The sequence below is a fragment of the Rattus norvegicus genome, chromosome 15 (assembly GCF_021556685.1).
Source record: "Rattus norvegicus strain SHRSP/BbbUtx chromosome 15, alternate assembly SHRSP_T2T, whole genome shotgun sequence".
NCBI classification, from domain to species: domain Eukaryota; kingdom Metazoa; phylum Chordata; class Mammalia; order Rodentia; family Muridae; genus Rattus; species Rattus norvegicus.
In genome coordinates this window covers 31,170,001-31,185,317 of record NC_141548.1, presented here as the reverse complement: position 1 = coordinate 31,185,317, position 15,317 = coordinate 31,170,001, and the positions used below count along the sequence as shown (strand labels likewise).

General features: G+C 44.5%; 1 gene segment (V, D, J or C); it reads right to left on the bottom strand.

Moving 5' to 3' along the window:
• Positions 1-14,293: 14,293 nt before the first annotated feature.
• Positions 14,294-15,317, bottom strand: part of Trdcl (T cell receptor delta constant like) — a 68,624-nt gene continuing 67,600 nt past the window's right edge. The window contains exon 8 of the C gene segment in view: positions 14,294-15,317. This exon is cut by the window's right edge and continues 1,698 nt beyond it.

Here is a 15,317-nt window from a genome sequence, read left to right as displayed (position 1 = left end):
TAGAGACCTCAAGTGCTCTAGGAGGAACTGAGAACAGTTCCTTTAAGAGAAAGAATGAGAAGGTTAAAAAAAAAATCTTTAGAATTCCCATCACTAGTTAATGAAATTACAGGGTCCCTCCTCATTTGGGGGAAGTTTTAGTATCTACATTATTTTTGACCCACTAAATTTGCATAGTCACAACATGCCAATTTCCTTTCATTCTTTCTAGAAAATCCTTTCTGGCCTGAGCTTCATCCCTCTGGATCCTGTATTCAATTTGCCTCCCTGTACCAAAGATCTCATTTAAGATGAATAATTGGGCTATCATTGGCTAGAGGCAATTTAGTCTTTGTACAGTGGCGTTGGGGACCACCTCTCTGTAATAAATCCGCTCAGATTTAGAAGCTAAGCTGGGATGCTTTGGAGGGGCAATGCTTGGAATGAGAATTGCCCGAATGCCCCCCTGTGCCGTTCCCGCAATACTTACTTGGATTCACAGTTAAGAGAGTTCCTTTCCCAAATGTCAGTTTGTAGCTGGTACTTCCTGTCCCCACAGCCTGGGGAGGCTTTACAAAAACAGGACCAGGGCTGTTCCTGTAGCAGGGCCCTGTTGTTCTCATCTTCGCCCTAAACTACAAGTTAGCAGATTTTTTGAGAACAAGCCTGGGAGAAGCGCAGCAGGTAAGATCTGGGCTTTGAGAGGCCAATGGAGGGTGATGATATATAAACTTGAAATCTCTATATCTGTACCTATATCTCTAGTCTTAAATAAAATTTTTAATTGCGCTTTTTATGACTAAGCCACCTTCTTCATTTCGGTACGCCACTCCCTTCCTAATTGTTTTCTCCGGCTTGGTATCCGTGCAGTTTCTAGTTTATTGTACTTTTGGGGTCACTATTTCTCTGCTGTTTATTGAAGTTGCATACAATCAACTCCCCGGTTTCTGGTCCCACAAGCCTCTTTCCTCTCTGTTGGGGGAGCCCGGCAGGTTCCCAGCAGTCAGGTCTGCTGTGGAAAAACGACAGGAGCCTCAGAAAACCAGACAGGGGTACAGTTGCGTCCCTTCCTCTTGCCCCTTTGTCCCTCACAATGTCTCCATTGCCAGTTGTGGACATACATCAGGTATTTTGGGCTCTTTGTCGGACATTTAATGTCTTTATTTCTTTCCTTTCATAGATTTTAACTTTTTTCCTCTCACCCTTTCATCCAGCCCTTACAGAGCTTTCCATAAAACAGCTGGATTAAAAGAATCTTCACACTTAAAAGTCTCCCCAGTGAAGTTAAGCTGGCTTCCTACTTAAAGTTTTTGGACCAACTCTTGGGTCTCCACTTCAGGGACCCAGTACTCAGCTCTAAGACAGAAAAGGTTAAAAGGTTCACGGAGAAGCCAGGGAGAAGCCTGTTCCCAGAAATCCTCTTGCCGCTCTGTGCTTAGGTGGATTTTATTTCTCAACGCCCTTCATCCCCCTCCCCGCCAAACCCCACAGCCTCATTGTCAGGATCGCCACTAACAGGGAGCTCTCTTCAAAGTCAACCCCAGAGGACACTTCGCACATGCCCTCTAGTCTTGACAGAAGACAAGGCATCCCTCTCCGCTCAGTTTCTAGTTGTGCGACATGAGGGGATTAGGAGACAATCGGTTTGCCCGTCTCTCTCCCCCACTCCTCCTGCCCCTCTTTGATAGCTTCAAACTATTTATAGAAACGCCCCTTTAGGTTAGAGAAATGTACTAAGTTTCTAATCGCTTCATCATTTTCCTTGCTGTCTATTTATCGTGGTCATATATTTACAATCTAAATTTCCATTTTGGGAGCTCCCTAATGCACTTTTCTATTACTTCCAGAACACTGTGCAGAATGACAAACTACCCGAAGCAAAACAAATCACAAGGACTTTTTGGGGCTAGAGACGGACATTTCTGCTCAAGACAGGTCTGGGATGAACATCATTATGACTGTTCCAGGCCGTCCAGACAACTGGGCAAGGAGGCTTGTGGTGTTGACAGGCTCTGTCGAAGGAGCTATCTACTGAGAATCGTTCCTCGGGATTAATTTGGATTTCCTCTTTAATCTACTTCTCAAATGTCAGTTTCCTATCTTTTTTTTTTTTTTTGAACCCCTCTGGCAGGGAAAGATTAAGGTAGATCTCAGGAATGTTTTTTGAACCTCAATGGATATTTCATCTTCACACACCTCATAAAGTTAAAGGGACCAAGAGAAAGGAGACTGTAACACTATTGAGAAAGAATTTAAAACAGTTCCTTGAGAAGTATGAGAATTATAAATAAAATAGAGGTGTGTGTGTGTGTGTGTGTGTGTGTGTGTGTGTATACATATATATATAATTTTTTATTCTCATTACATTTCTAGTGTTTGGAGAGCTCTAAATAGCCAAACCAGTCTGGAAATGTAGCAGCTGAGATGCCTACACCTTGAGGCCCTGGAGACCTAGGCCAGCATGGAAATAGCTTTCAGTTTATACTGTTTTAAGCCTGAGGAACTTTGGGAAAGTCAAATGAAGGCAGCAGACTGCTTATGGGGACCTTCTGATTCTGGCCTTTCTAATGTAGATAAGAATTCAGCCATGCAAATGGATTTACTTTGAGAGACCCAGTTGGGTAGCTAGTATTCTGGAATTGTGAGGCAATGTTAACCCCAAATCATTGTTAGGGACAGGTTTCCATTCATGTAGAAAATGGAAATTGTCTCACAAAGCGAAATTTCAGTGACACTGAAGTTAATCGAAATTAGGTTTGTTCTGTGAATGGTGAGGGTGAGTGCAAAACCTCCCTCTGAGCCTCGTGGGATGACGAGGAGGTCATTAACACACGTGGCCTAAGAATCCTTTTTATACTTGCAAGCTTAGTGGCCAGTTTGTCAGCAAGAACACACCATCGAGAGAGCAACAAAAGGGTCTCCTCTGATGCCGGAACTCAGTCCAGGCAAGGGTGCAAACATTCCGGGAGGACCCAGTTAGAACACGGCACCAAGCGCCATGGGGGGGGCATAGTTTAGAAGCTCATGGTCCTTTTGACTCATTTGAAATTTGCTTTGAATGTTACCACTACCCTAAATATCAGCTTTTCATCACTGTCAGTCACCAAAGGATCTTACAGAACTTTACCTAACTAGCTCTGTTCTAAGAGTTCTCGTTACAGAGTCCAGATAGCTCATTTCCTAATTGTTCCCACATAGAAGCCTTGGCTAGTCAAGAATGTTAGAGCAAGGTGATCATTCAGTGACCAGCATGCACCTCGCTGTCTCCTCTTGGGTCAGGTCGCCCATGCTCCGACCATCATGACCTTGGGTCCAGCCTGTATTCTCCTCTCTCTCCCTCCATTCTAGATGCATTTTGCTCCCGAATATTAAAACTTCAGTTCAGCAGCCATTAGTCAGACACAATCCCATTAACAGAAACAGACTTAACATTTCCAAGTGCCCGAAGGCGTTGACAACAGTCTTAAAGGCTCTCTTATTGGGGGCTGCCCACAGTGCCATCGTGACCAGATAGAAACACAGTGGAAGATGCTAATGAGTGGACAACGCAGTTGTTCCTCATTTGAAGGTGATGGCTTATGTTTAAAAACAAGTAGCTGCCATCCAAACGTACCTGGTATAACGCTCAGAGTCGTTCCTTTCCCAAATGTCAGCTTATTATTGGCTCCGTAGTCACACAATGACATATGACTCTACAAAAACTCAGTTGTCCAAACTTCCCCTAAGCTTTGACATTTGCTTGTTGGTCTAGAATCCTCCCCGATGAAGCCAGCATTATACAATGAGGAGCAGTGGTGGGATTTTTGGACTATCTTAGGCCTTCCCTTTCCTTGAGGTTATGGTCACTTTTCTGGGAACAGGTTAGCATCCATCCCCTCTATCCGTGTCTAAATTCCTCTTCACTCTCTACCATTTTATAAGAAGGAAAAACAGAAGCACAAAGAGTCACTTGATTTTCTTTTAGTTCCATGGAAGATCCCACCATTTGTAATATATCTATCTATATCTATATCTATATCTATATCTATATCTATATCTATATCTATCTATATACATATCTATATATATATCTATCACGTGTACAGTAGCCTGACTCCTGGTATACTGGTCCCGTGTGAGTCTCATCATGCCTCACAGGTAAATAGCATGTGGGGTCACTAGCAGTGCCCTGTGTGTTGCAGTAATATTCCAGTCATTGTTTGGATTGGAATCAGTTAATGAGACTGCTGTGGTATGGACTTAGGTGGTAAGACAGAATAGAAAATTTGCATATCAGGGTTCCAGGGTGAAACTTGCAATATTAGAAGTTAAAACTTAATAAATTAGATTAATAAAAGAGTAAATGAAAGAAACTAGGGTAACAACTTACATAAGCTCACTGTCAGTTTTGTCCCTTCCCCAAAGATGAGCTTCTGAGATCCTCCTTGATTCACACACCCACACACGGTCTTACAAATACTATGTAGACTCTTCTGCTAACTGCTAGGAGCCAGAGCCCCAGCAAGTCTCCCAGGGAAAGGACAAAGGTCATGGTGCTATGCAATTGTGCAATTATATAGCTACTCATGAATGAAACAATAAAAAAATATATGACTGTGCTTTTACCCAAGAGCCTATTAGATGGGCAAGTGCTTTAATCTCAGTTTCCCCATTTGTAAAATGTGAGAATGGTGACAGCTTGTCAATGCTGCTATAGGGAGTAGATATTTATGACTGGATGGCAGTGGTCTGTTTGGTCAGTCCTGGGCTGTCTGTGAGACACACTTCTGTAGCACTGGCTTTTATTACTACAGAGAACAAAGTGCCAGTGGCTTTCCCCCAGACACAACCTTTTCACTAGTAAGCACTTATTTCAGTATTTGAATGTAATAAACTAAGTTTTGAGTCTGTCTTTTCTTCCTTCCTTCCTTCCTTCCTTCCTTTCTTCTTTTTTTTTTAAATTTAATTTTATTCTTTTAGGGTTCATTTTTTTCTTTCTGTGACTGGGTCTCCCTATATAGTGCTGGCTAGCCTGGAGCTAACAATCTAGACCAGGCTGGTCTTGAACTTGCAGTGTGGTAGGAAGCACAGAGCAAGTAAACTCCCGTTAGTATTTTCCTCCAAGTCAGGTGCATTGCACGTTCTCTTCTTTAAAAATAAAGACCTAAAAGTTTGGAAATCCATGTAAGATTGTAGAATTATAAACCCATCTCTTTACTTGGAAAGCAGAATTGCATTAAAAACAAGGAAGAGTTGCCAGACAGTTTTATGGGGTAGAAGGATGGTTTAAGTGATTCTGTGGGAATTTGGACAAAGCTTTATCCACTCCAGGTACTTTCTTTTAGCCTGACAGGACTTGAATTTTGGCAGACATGGGGCAAGGAGCCACATGTCCATCAGTTCTGTAGTAGAAAAAAACCCCTCAAATCACATTTAGAAAGACAGTTAGCTCGTCTCACACTTACCTAGACTCACTGTGAGCTTCGTTCCCTTCCCAAATGACAGCTTAGACCCAGTGCCCTGCTGGGCACTGTGCTGAAGGGCTTTGCAAAAACCTGTGGCATCAACTTAATGAGCACAGCTTTGCAGAGCTCCCAAGGACTACAAGTTTCCTCCACTGTGCGAGTTTCAGAATAGGAATAAGTGATACCATTCTTTCAGGTATTCTGGGGTACTGGGATGGAGACAGAGTCTAGAGATTAGATTTTTACTTTTAGATGCTGGAAGGCTTTGTAAGCTAATTCTATGTATGTCATCCATGGTCCAAAGCCATTGCATCATGCGCTCTCACCTGACTTAAGTTCCACTGGGAAACAAGTCAGCTTTGCAGGGTCAATGGCAGTGTTTGATAGTTCTGGTCAGTATCTGAAGGCAAGACTAGTGTTGCACATAGGCTTTTGCCTTTATTGCTCCTGCAGACAGCTGCTCCTTTCTTCTGTTAGCAAGTTCAGTTGGTGCCCTGGGTCAGTTATTCTCCATGTTTCCATAGCCTCTCCCATCCCTGACCAGCACACAGTGGTCTTAACTCTTTTTGGAACCTGACATTTTATTTTGGCTAACGCTTGTGTAAATGTTCACAAGTAGCGGCCGTGAGGAGGCTTGCTCTGTTTCCCTGCATTGGCTCCGGGCAGGTCATCTTGGCTTTGCCCTGGACCTTGATATTGGTCTCATCTGTGTGTGACTTTGAGCAACTAACTTCACTACATCTCTGAGTTTCACTGTCCTTATTTGCAAAATTAAAGCATTAGGCGATCATTAAGGACTTTCTAAGCTGTTGAGTTTTTCGTTTGCATTCCTGGGTTTAATTTATTCAAAAAAATGCTGTGCCTTTTTTACCCCCTGGCTCATCTAATTCTCCTCATCTCCTAAACAAAATCAAACACAAAGTTAAAAAAAAAAAAAAAAAAGGAAAAGGAAAAGTAGGTCTCTACTTAGCATACTGGGAAATGGTGTTTCCCAACCTACCATCTGCCCGTGTGTTTGATCTTCTTAGAAGTCTGAAGTCGAAATTTTGGAACCAAATCCTCAGGGAGAGGTATATTTTCTAAAAGGAATCCAGATAATTCAAACCCAGCCAACAAACCGACACCTTTGGTTTAAACACCGTTCTTCCTAAGTTTCATGCCCTCCGGTTGCAAACGTAGTTTTATCTCCTCTTTTTAGTAGAACCCGCTGTCTGTCCTTGCATCCCAGACTCCAAACTGACCTCCCAGCTTCCTCTCATTGGAGAGGGCATTTCGCTGTGCCGCGGTGCTCCAGGGCTCCAGGCCCGGGTGCTCCCACTGAGGTCTGCCAAGGCTCCTCGGAGCGAGGCTCAGTGGGCTGAAGAGCGACTAAGTTCCCTTCTAAAGTAGAGTTACTTCGTGCTGCTTACGGAGTGCTGGGTCCCGATCCTTAGAGTGGGGCAGGGACACTTGCCTCACACACTCCAGGCCAGTGTGAGATTAATCAGGAGTGGAAGGCAGTATCTTGAATGTCATTTGAGACTATCTCTCTTTACTAAGTGCAGGCCAAGATGCAGGCCACGAGTGGGACAAGCCAAGCACTTCAGGATGTTCCAGATTTTGTCTCTGGTTTTACAAGGATTGGAGAGTCTATTTCCGGAAACCCACTAGGCGGTTTCTTGCCCATTTTGTTCTATAGATAAGAAGGCAACGCTTGGTGCCTTCCCACTGACCCAGAACAGAGAAGGAAAGCCCTGAGGGTCATAAAGTACAGAGGGAGATCAAGCTTTCCTTTCCACTACATGAAGACACAGAGTACTCCCTTGGGTACTCGGTGCTCACCATTAGAAATACCATTTTTCAGACGCTCTGTGGACTTCAGCTTAGGAAAACATGCAACTGGGGACATAACTCTACCTACAAAGTCAGTAAACACATGCCAGAGCCAGTCAGAAAGAACACTGTTAATTACCTGGTATTGAAGGTTACCCATATGATGCACATTTTTTTCTTTCTGAAGCCACATCACTCAGGGCTACTGCTAAACTATGTCCTGGGCTCATGATGAAGTCCACGACTGTTCATCCAAAACCTTTGTCTCTTGGGACATTAACAATGGCTTCTTAGAAATCGGTGTGGATGATCCGTGAGAAAGATGTAGGTTGTTAGCAAGTATTTTTTAAGTTGAATTATGTTAAATATCCATATTTTGTTACGATTCCTTAAGGAACACTTCCATTTCTCTCCAACAATTTTCAAAAAAATATATTTCTGTCAGACATTACTTGCTGAGTTTCATGAGTCTTCCAGTCATGGCTCCAAAAAATGCCAATTTCCTATCAATTCGGTACCCACAGGAGTGAACACCTTTACAAAAACCCGCCCTGTCAGCGAGGTTCAAAGGCATTGACTTTGCTCTTTCCTCACTAGAAAGAGATACCCCGAGAAGGGACTGCCTTTCTTTCTTCTTTTGGAGGAGAAGTAGGGGGGAGAAGAGTTCATTTTAGGACAAAGATGATAAATAAGATTTCAAAAATCTTATCACACCAGGCAGCTTTTTTTTTGCTTCCGAATTGATGGCTTTGCCAAAGGCTGTTTCCAGCACTCCTCTCTCTCCAGATGCAGTAATAACTGGATTTCAAGTTGGCATCTGGACGTGGACCTCCAGGCTCTGACGAGTTGCACACATTAAACCAAGACATCATTCTGTTATCCTCCAATAGAGAAACATGCTTTCCTTTCTCGTCTTGCTGGGCAGTGGGAGAATTCAAGGAACATGTGCTCGGTGACACAAACTCTTAAGTCTTGGGTCAGCACCATTGTTCTATACAGTGGGACTCTGGAGGACCTGAAAGGGATCGCTAAGTGCAAATTACTCACTGCGAAGGTAAAGACAAATTTACTCAAGGTCCTGTAGGTTGGTTTGAATCATAGCTAGGATTAAGAATTTAGGACTTTTGGGTCCTAATACAGTATACTGCCTTCTGCTTCTCCCTACACATGCCATAAGAGAGCAGGACTTTTCCTGGGCTATCTCTCCCTACAGTAGTTATTGGTTGGCCCAGGGAATGAGTCTCCCTCTTAAATAGTGGGTATGGCACCGTGAAGAAGGACATGGCAAATGAGAAATAAAAGTCCTTCATTTATTTCCAATGCCTTAGGCAATAACAGTTGACAGCAAGGGAAATGGCCCATGGGATACCCAGGGAAGCCAAGGAAAAGACAGAGATGGAAAAACTCGCCCTTTACCAAAATGATGATCCAACAGAGAGTTGGCTCTGATTAGTCTCTCTGCAGGACTTATTAGAGGGAAGGACGTCTCATACATAGAAGATAAATACATGATAGTGTGGTCCTGCCTTCTCCTCTCAGTCCCCCAGAGTGTGAATAGAAGAGCTCTCTTTCCATCTAAGAATAGATGAAACCCAAGAATGCTTCTTACCAGTGTGCTCCAGGGAGCCATTACCAATTGTCAGCTCTTGATAACTGAGATGTAACCCGATGGGTCTTGCTGATCAGAAGAACAACTGTGGGACAGATCCCACAGATGGCTGAGAATTCTGACCTGCGGGAGTCAGTTACAGCCCCATTATAAGGAATCGCTGACTTGGTTGGACCAGGGCTATTCTTCCCACAGGCTGCTCTGGAGGAAGCATCAGTGACATAGTAGAATGTCCCCTAGCTCTAGGTGGCACTAGGAAAACATCATGGTAGAGTTCTTCATCCTTATTCTTGCCCAAGTCTGCAAGGTCTTCCCTCAAAGCAGGAGCCTTTACATTGTCTCTGTCCAGAGATGTGCTGGTCCTTGTCTTTCCTTGGTGTACTTCTTGGTATCCACTCAGACAGCTTGTCCCCAGGCATCTTGAAATGGAAGGTGCCACAGGAAGACAGTGATGTCAAAACTCTTTTCTGGACACTTGGCCCACAGCCACACATTTCAGATGCATCTGAGACTTCCCTTTTAGACATATATTTGAGTATTCCACAATATAGCTAGTATCCTGTATCCATCAAAGATAAAATTCAACTCTTCTTGACTGTGGCATTAAGCATTTTGTAGGCAAAACATTCACTTCTCTGAGTCTCTTAGAGTACTATCTCTTACCCTTGAAGTCTGTTTTCTTTTGGTGACTGTTGAAGAATAGGCCCACAGGACCAATACAGAAGCAGGTGTCAGTCTCAGGGATGACAGGGGATGGGGATAGAAAGCAGCTTTGAGAGCAGCTGTGAAAGAGAGTGTTTTCCTACTTTGACCTATTTTTTTGCTTTTGAGCTCCAGTATGACTTGTTTATGGAGATGGGCTAGTTAGAGCAGCAGGGGGCGCTGCAAGGTCAAAAAACAAAGTCACCCGGCTCAAAGGACTCTGGAAGGAAGAAAATCTCTCCCCTGTTTTATTGACTACACTTGTTCTTTGACAGTTTCATACATGTCTATAATGCATTCTGATTTCCTTTACCTTGCATTCTCTGTCTTTCTCCTCCTCCAGTCATCCCCCTTCTGCCTTATGGGTCCCTTTCCTATGGTTATAACTTTGTGTTTAGTTTGCTGCTCCACTGAGTAGAGCCAGGGCCATCTGTGTGACTATGGGTATGCAGCTATTCAATGGAGTCTGGTAGGATGACTGCTGGGTACACATATGAAGACAACCCTCCCCAGATCCATTATCCAATAGTTCAGTAGAGGTAGGACCCTAGGAGCTCCCTCCTTAAACATCATGACTAAGTCCAGGCTTGGGCAGGCCCAGTGCAGGCAACTGTAGCTGTTCACTTCCTGATTACAATGGCCATGTCACAGCCAGAAGATAGCATTTTTGCAGCCCTTCTCTCTGTCTTCTGGGTCTTGCATTCTTTCTATTTTAGTAACAGCGGTTATCAAGACTCAGGCCGAAGGATGAAGGAGGTTTGTTTACCCCTCTTGAGTGGTGGTTTAAAGCTAATGAAAGTCAGTCCTGGTTTTTAGGTTGCTGATGGTGCCTGACGACTTCCAGCGCCCTGAGAGCTGCTCAGGCTGCAGATAGCAATGCACTAGGGAGACGGTTAGAGCTCTTGAGGGCATTAAGTCAGCAGTGGGCTACAAGACCTCGACAGAGCTTTGGACTCACTCCTTCATATACAAGTTGCAACCTTTAGAAGGCATAAGAACAGTGGGCATAAAGACTGGTTTCCATGTTCGCCAGATTATTTGGATTTTGGAAGAACATAGTTGGCTCAAATCTCAGGGGAGCACAGTGCTCTATGACCATGTGTTCACATCACTGACAGCATAAAGATAAGAAGTTTTGGGCTAGTGAGATAACTCAGCATGTCAAGGCCCCTGCTACCAAGCCTGATGGCTAGGGTTCTATCCCCAGATCTACAAGTAGAAGGAGCCAAGAGAATCCTGCAAGCTGCTCTCTGGCCTTACATGTATGTTGTGGTTTGTGAACAACACATGCTAGTATGTTGAAACACACACACACACACACACACACACATATCTTTGAAGAAACGTGAAAAAGGTGTGATTTGTGAACAACACATTTGAGTGTGTTCAAGCACACACACACACACACACACACACACACACACACACACACACACACACATACACACCCACACACATCTTTGAAAATGTGAATGGTATTGTCTTTAGACTTTTTTTAAACTGTTGATTGATAGGACAAATCTTTAGCTAGATTTAGCAGCCATGTTTTCATATTTAATTAATATCTTCTCTCTGAATAGTTCTGAGAACAATGCCCTTAGGGCTGTATTAATCTTATGTTTGAGAAGTAGGTGCTGGAGGTGGTATAGACCTGGCAGACTGTCTGCAGAAGCCTAGCCGGCTTTCTGTGTGACCTCCTCAGAAGTGCCCTTTCTGAAGAATGCCTTTCAGGAAAAACTAGGACACCGGAGCTGAGAGATGTCACTTACACCACTGGCATAGCATTCAGCATCAATGTGACCTGGCTGCATGTGTCCTGTGTGATGGCCTGTGAGGTCCATGCCTGTGTTCTTGTGTGTGGTCAGATGTCCCTGAAGTTGGGCAATAGGAAGAGGAGTAGCCAGCCATTCATCAAGAAAATGGTTTTGTTCAGGGGTGAGCTGGGGGACCTGGAAGCTCTGAAAATTACTTCTGTCAGCAGGAGCTGGGTGTGTGCAAGGATTCTTCCAAGTGGTAGCCTCTGAGAAGGTGGGCAGCCCCTCTGCTCTGAATTTTCCTCTTCAACATCCAGGGCATCATCCTTGTGGAAGCTCACATTGGGTTGCTGGCCCAGGTGGTATTTGTTTTGAGAACTCTCCATGGCCATGATTGCCAGACATGATTCAGGAATTCAAGTGAAAGTTGAATTCCAAATAAACAATGAATATTTCTTTTTTAAGAAATGCACAGTGATGCCCCAAATATGGCGTGTTCCAGACATTAGGAAAACTTTAGCTACCACTCATTTGAGGTAACCATTGACTGCTCTCTTGTATTTTTGTCACTCTTCCTTTTTCTTTTCTCTCTCTCTTTTTTTCCCCTTTTCCCCTGGAGATGGAGCCCACAGCCTCATGTATGCTAGGCAAGCACCCTACCACTGAGTCCCACTGGTGAACTCTTTAGTGAAGCAGCATTCTTTTACTGCACATCTATTTTAATTGTTTATTATTATTATTATTATTATTATTATTATTATTATTATTATTATTATACTACAAATCTGGCATCAGGCTGAGGGAAATTTTCAACAGAGATGTACTCAAGGGTAGCAATGAGTAAGTAACAAATCAGAGCGGCCAGGGACACTGAGCTGAGCTGAGGTCACTGAAGAACGAGGTCAGAGTTTTGATAGCTAGAACAGCAAGACGGATGGATGGCAAGAAAGGCTGTTACAGCTGAGGCAGACTGAGAGAGCAAGCAGTGCTCCTAAGACTGGGTGAGAGGCAAGAGGAAGAACTTTGCAGGGTCTTGGAGACTCAGACAAGAGGAGCAGTTAGCATTCTAAACACCTAGAGAATGGATGGTCTTGAGCAAAACGACCAGTTAGGGCTAACTGCAGTGGTCCCTGTAAGGATGGAGATATTTGCTTGAGGGGGTGGCTGGGTTGGAGACGTACACAAACTCATGCTTAGAGGTACGGACAGGTCTTACTGATAAAGCAGGTGTAGGGAAAAGGGAGAAAAGGAACCTTTCGCAGATACTCGTGGGGACCGTAGTGTGTTAGTGTTTCTGATTCAAATACAGCATCATGACTCACATAGAGAGCCATATTGTTGGGGCAAGTAGGTGAGAGGAGATGGCTCAGGGGTTCCAGCCACCCCAGGCCTATGAGGCGTCTCATAACAGTACCCCAGCAAGCTTGTAGCTCACGCATTGCAGTTTACCTGACAGCAAGCTCTCGACGGGGCAGTAACTTTATAGCTATAGCCAAGGGTAGGCTGTAGAGAGTTCCAAGAGACAGAAATCCCTGTAGTAGTAGTGCACACTGACAGGATCAGCAAGTCCCACCTCAAGCTTCAAAAACAAGGACTTCTAGGGTCTTGTTTCACCACCTTTCCATCCGCCTGTTCCATTAACAGAGGGACTAGTTAATTTATTTTTCATATTGAATGCAATTTATTTATTTATTTATTTATTCATTCATTCATTCATTCATTCATTCATTCATTCATTCATTCATTCCATTTATCGAGTTCTACAAAGTGAGTACACAATGTCAGGTGCCCTGAGACAGGGCTACTTGAAGTGTCATCCATAAACTGGTTCTAGTCTATGATCAGAGAACAGAAGCATGGAGATTGAGTTACTTTATACATTAGATATCCAAAGCCTACCATTGCGGGAATCATAGTTTCCTTCCCTAATCCCTCTTTCCTAGCCTCCCTCTTTCCCTCCCCCCACCTTTACTTTTTAAAAAGTCATTCATTTTCACTGTCAGAAGTATCAGTTCTAGATGGTTTGAAGACCAGCATTTCTGCAAACCACAACAGTTCCTTGGTAGAGGCATTTACCCCACAGTTTCAGTTAATCCAGTCACATGACAATCATGTGAGGGGCTGCCTGCCTCCCCTCCTTTCCCTCCTATCTCTTCCCTGTATAAAGCCATATGATGGTTAAAGAGACCCCAGCAGCCCTCCTCCACGTTGTGTCTCTGCACCGACTGAAAGGATGATTCTTGCCACGACCCTTAGCCTTTTGTTTGCCTGTAAGAGGCTTATTTCTCTAACTGAACCTTGCTTCCCTCTCTCTGACCTTTGGAAGCTTGCTCTCTTTTTCTACACGCTTAGGGTTCAGTCATTTTCTGCCTGCGACGTCCATTCCTACCCTCTGTTGAGTTCCTCTGAGCTGGTCAGTGTCTGGGATGCAGACGCTACTCTTGTCTCATTTCCTCTCCACAGATAAGAATGTGTTGTGCGTCACGTTGACCCAGAGCTCCCTTGACCAGGCAGTGGTGAGCGGCAGCAAAGTAACGTTGCTCTGCACTTTTGATGGGAGTTCTCCAAATCCTGATTTATTTTGGTATCGCAAAAGGCCAGACGGGTCCTTCCAGTTCATCCTTTATAGGGATAACTACAGGTCCCATGATGCAGATTTTGTTCAAGGTCGATTTTCTGTGAAGCACAGCAAGGCTGACGGAACCTTCCACCTGGTGATTGCTCCAGTGAGGCTTGAAGACAGCGCTACGTATTACTGTGCCTTAGGGTCTCACTGTGATGCAGGTGCCCAGGGAGCCTGCACCCAAACCCCAGGAGCACAGTTTAAGAGTGGTCCCCCTGCCACAGAAAGTTACATGCCAGATCGTTAGGCATCTTTAGTGGTGCTCCCAAGTGACCAGGAGTAAAAGGCCTGGCCACAGCCAGGGAAGACTCTGACTTCCAGGGAACACAGCATCTCTCACTCTAGGTTTGCTGGGCTTTTGTCGGCTGAGTCACTTGTGGCTGGCTATGGAGAGCTACAGCTTTTGGAAATACCATCTCTGTGTCCTCGAGTCTGTGCTGTGAGGGTATCAGAATGGTGCAGGTGCAGGTGCATTTCTCCCTGAAGATCATCTTGTGGAAGAACATGTCTGACCAACTGTCTAAGAACCAAGAACACCATTTTCTAAGGTGCAGAGTGTGGAGCTCAGTGGTGTTCTAAGGGAAGAGCATTTTCTCTGGGAGAAATTGGCCACGTGATGTTGAAACAGGTGCACTTCAGCCTCAGACTTGGGCTCACCTTTCTCTACTTCTGTTAACATCTTCACCGCAGATAGTGCCTCGGAGTCATTAGACACAGACCCGGGGATGGAGGGGCTCCGATGTGAGAAATAGTCCGTCCATCTCACATCTGGTTCGTGACAGCTAGGAATGCATGCCATACTTCTAGCACTCTGGGGCAGCTACATGCTAGGAGGCGTTGTGAAAATGAATTTGCGTGGGAGTTTGTGTGCACCTCAGACACAGTAAGCGAAAAGTAGCCTCGCTGTGGAGCAACAGAGGGTGAGGTGAGGAAGCCACAGGATGTGGTTCACAGATCCTGCCTTCAGTCTACACACACACACACACACACACACACACACACACACACGCATGCACGCACACAGACAGACACACCTGAAGAACAATTTCAGGGATGGAGGGGGCCAGGGGGAGGGAGTGGGAACGGACATACCAGTAGGGAAATCTAACCATTAAACTCATTACTCATATACTAACTAAGATATTAATTTGAAGTTTTTGGAGGCTCATTTTGGTGGGAGAAATTCATAGTCCTGTGATATGCTAGGGTTTTATTTTTCCAGGCATGGCGGGTCAGAGTTGTCTCATTTGTAGCTGACAAGAGGCAGTTCCGAAGCTCAGTGTAGTGACATTTAGATCGACGCGTCGTCCTCATTTTGGTGATACAGTGAGCCCCTGGGACAGTACCTTTGGGCTGTCAGTCTTGAGACCTTGCTTCCATTTCCAGTCACATCT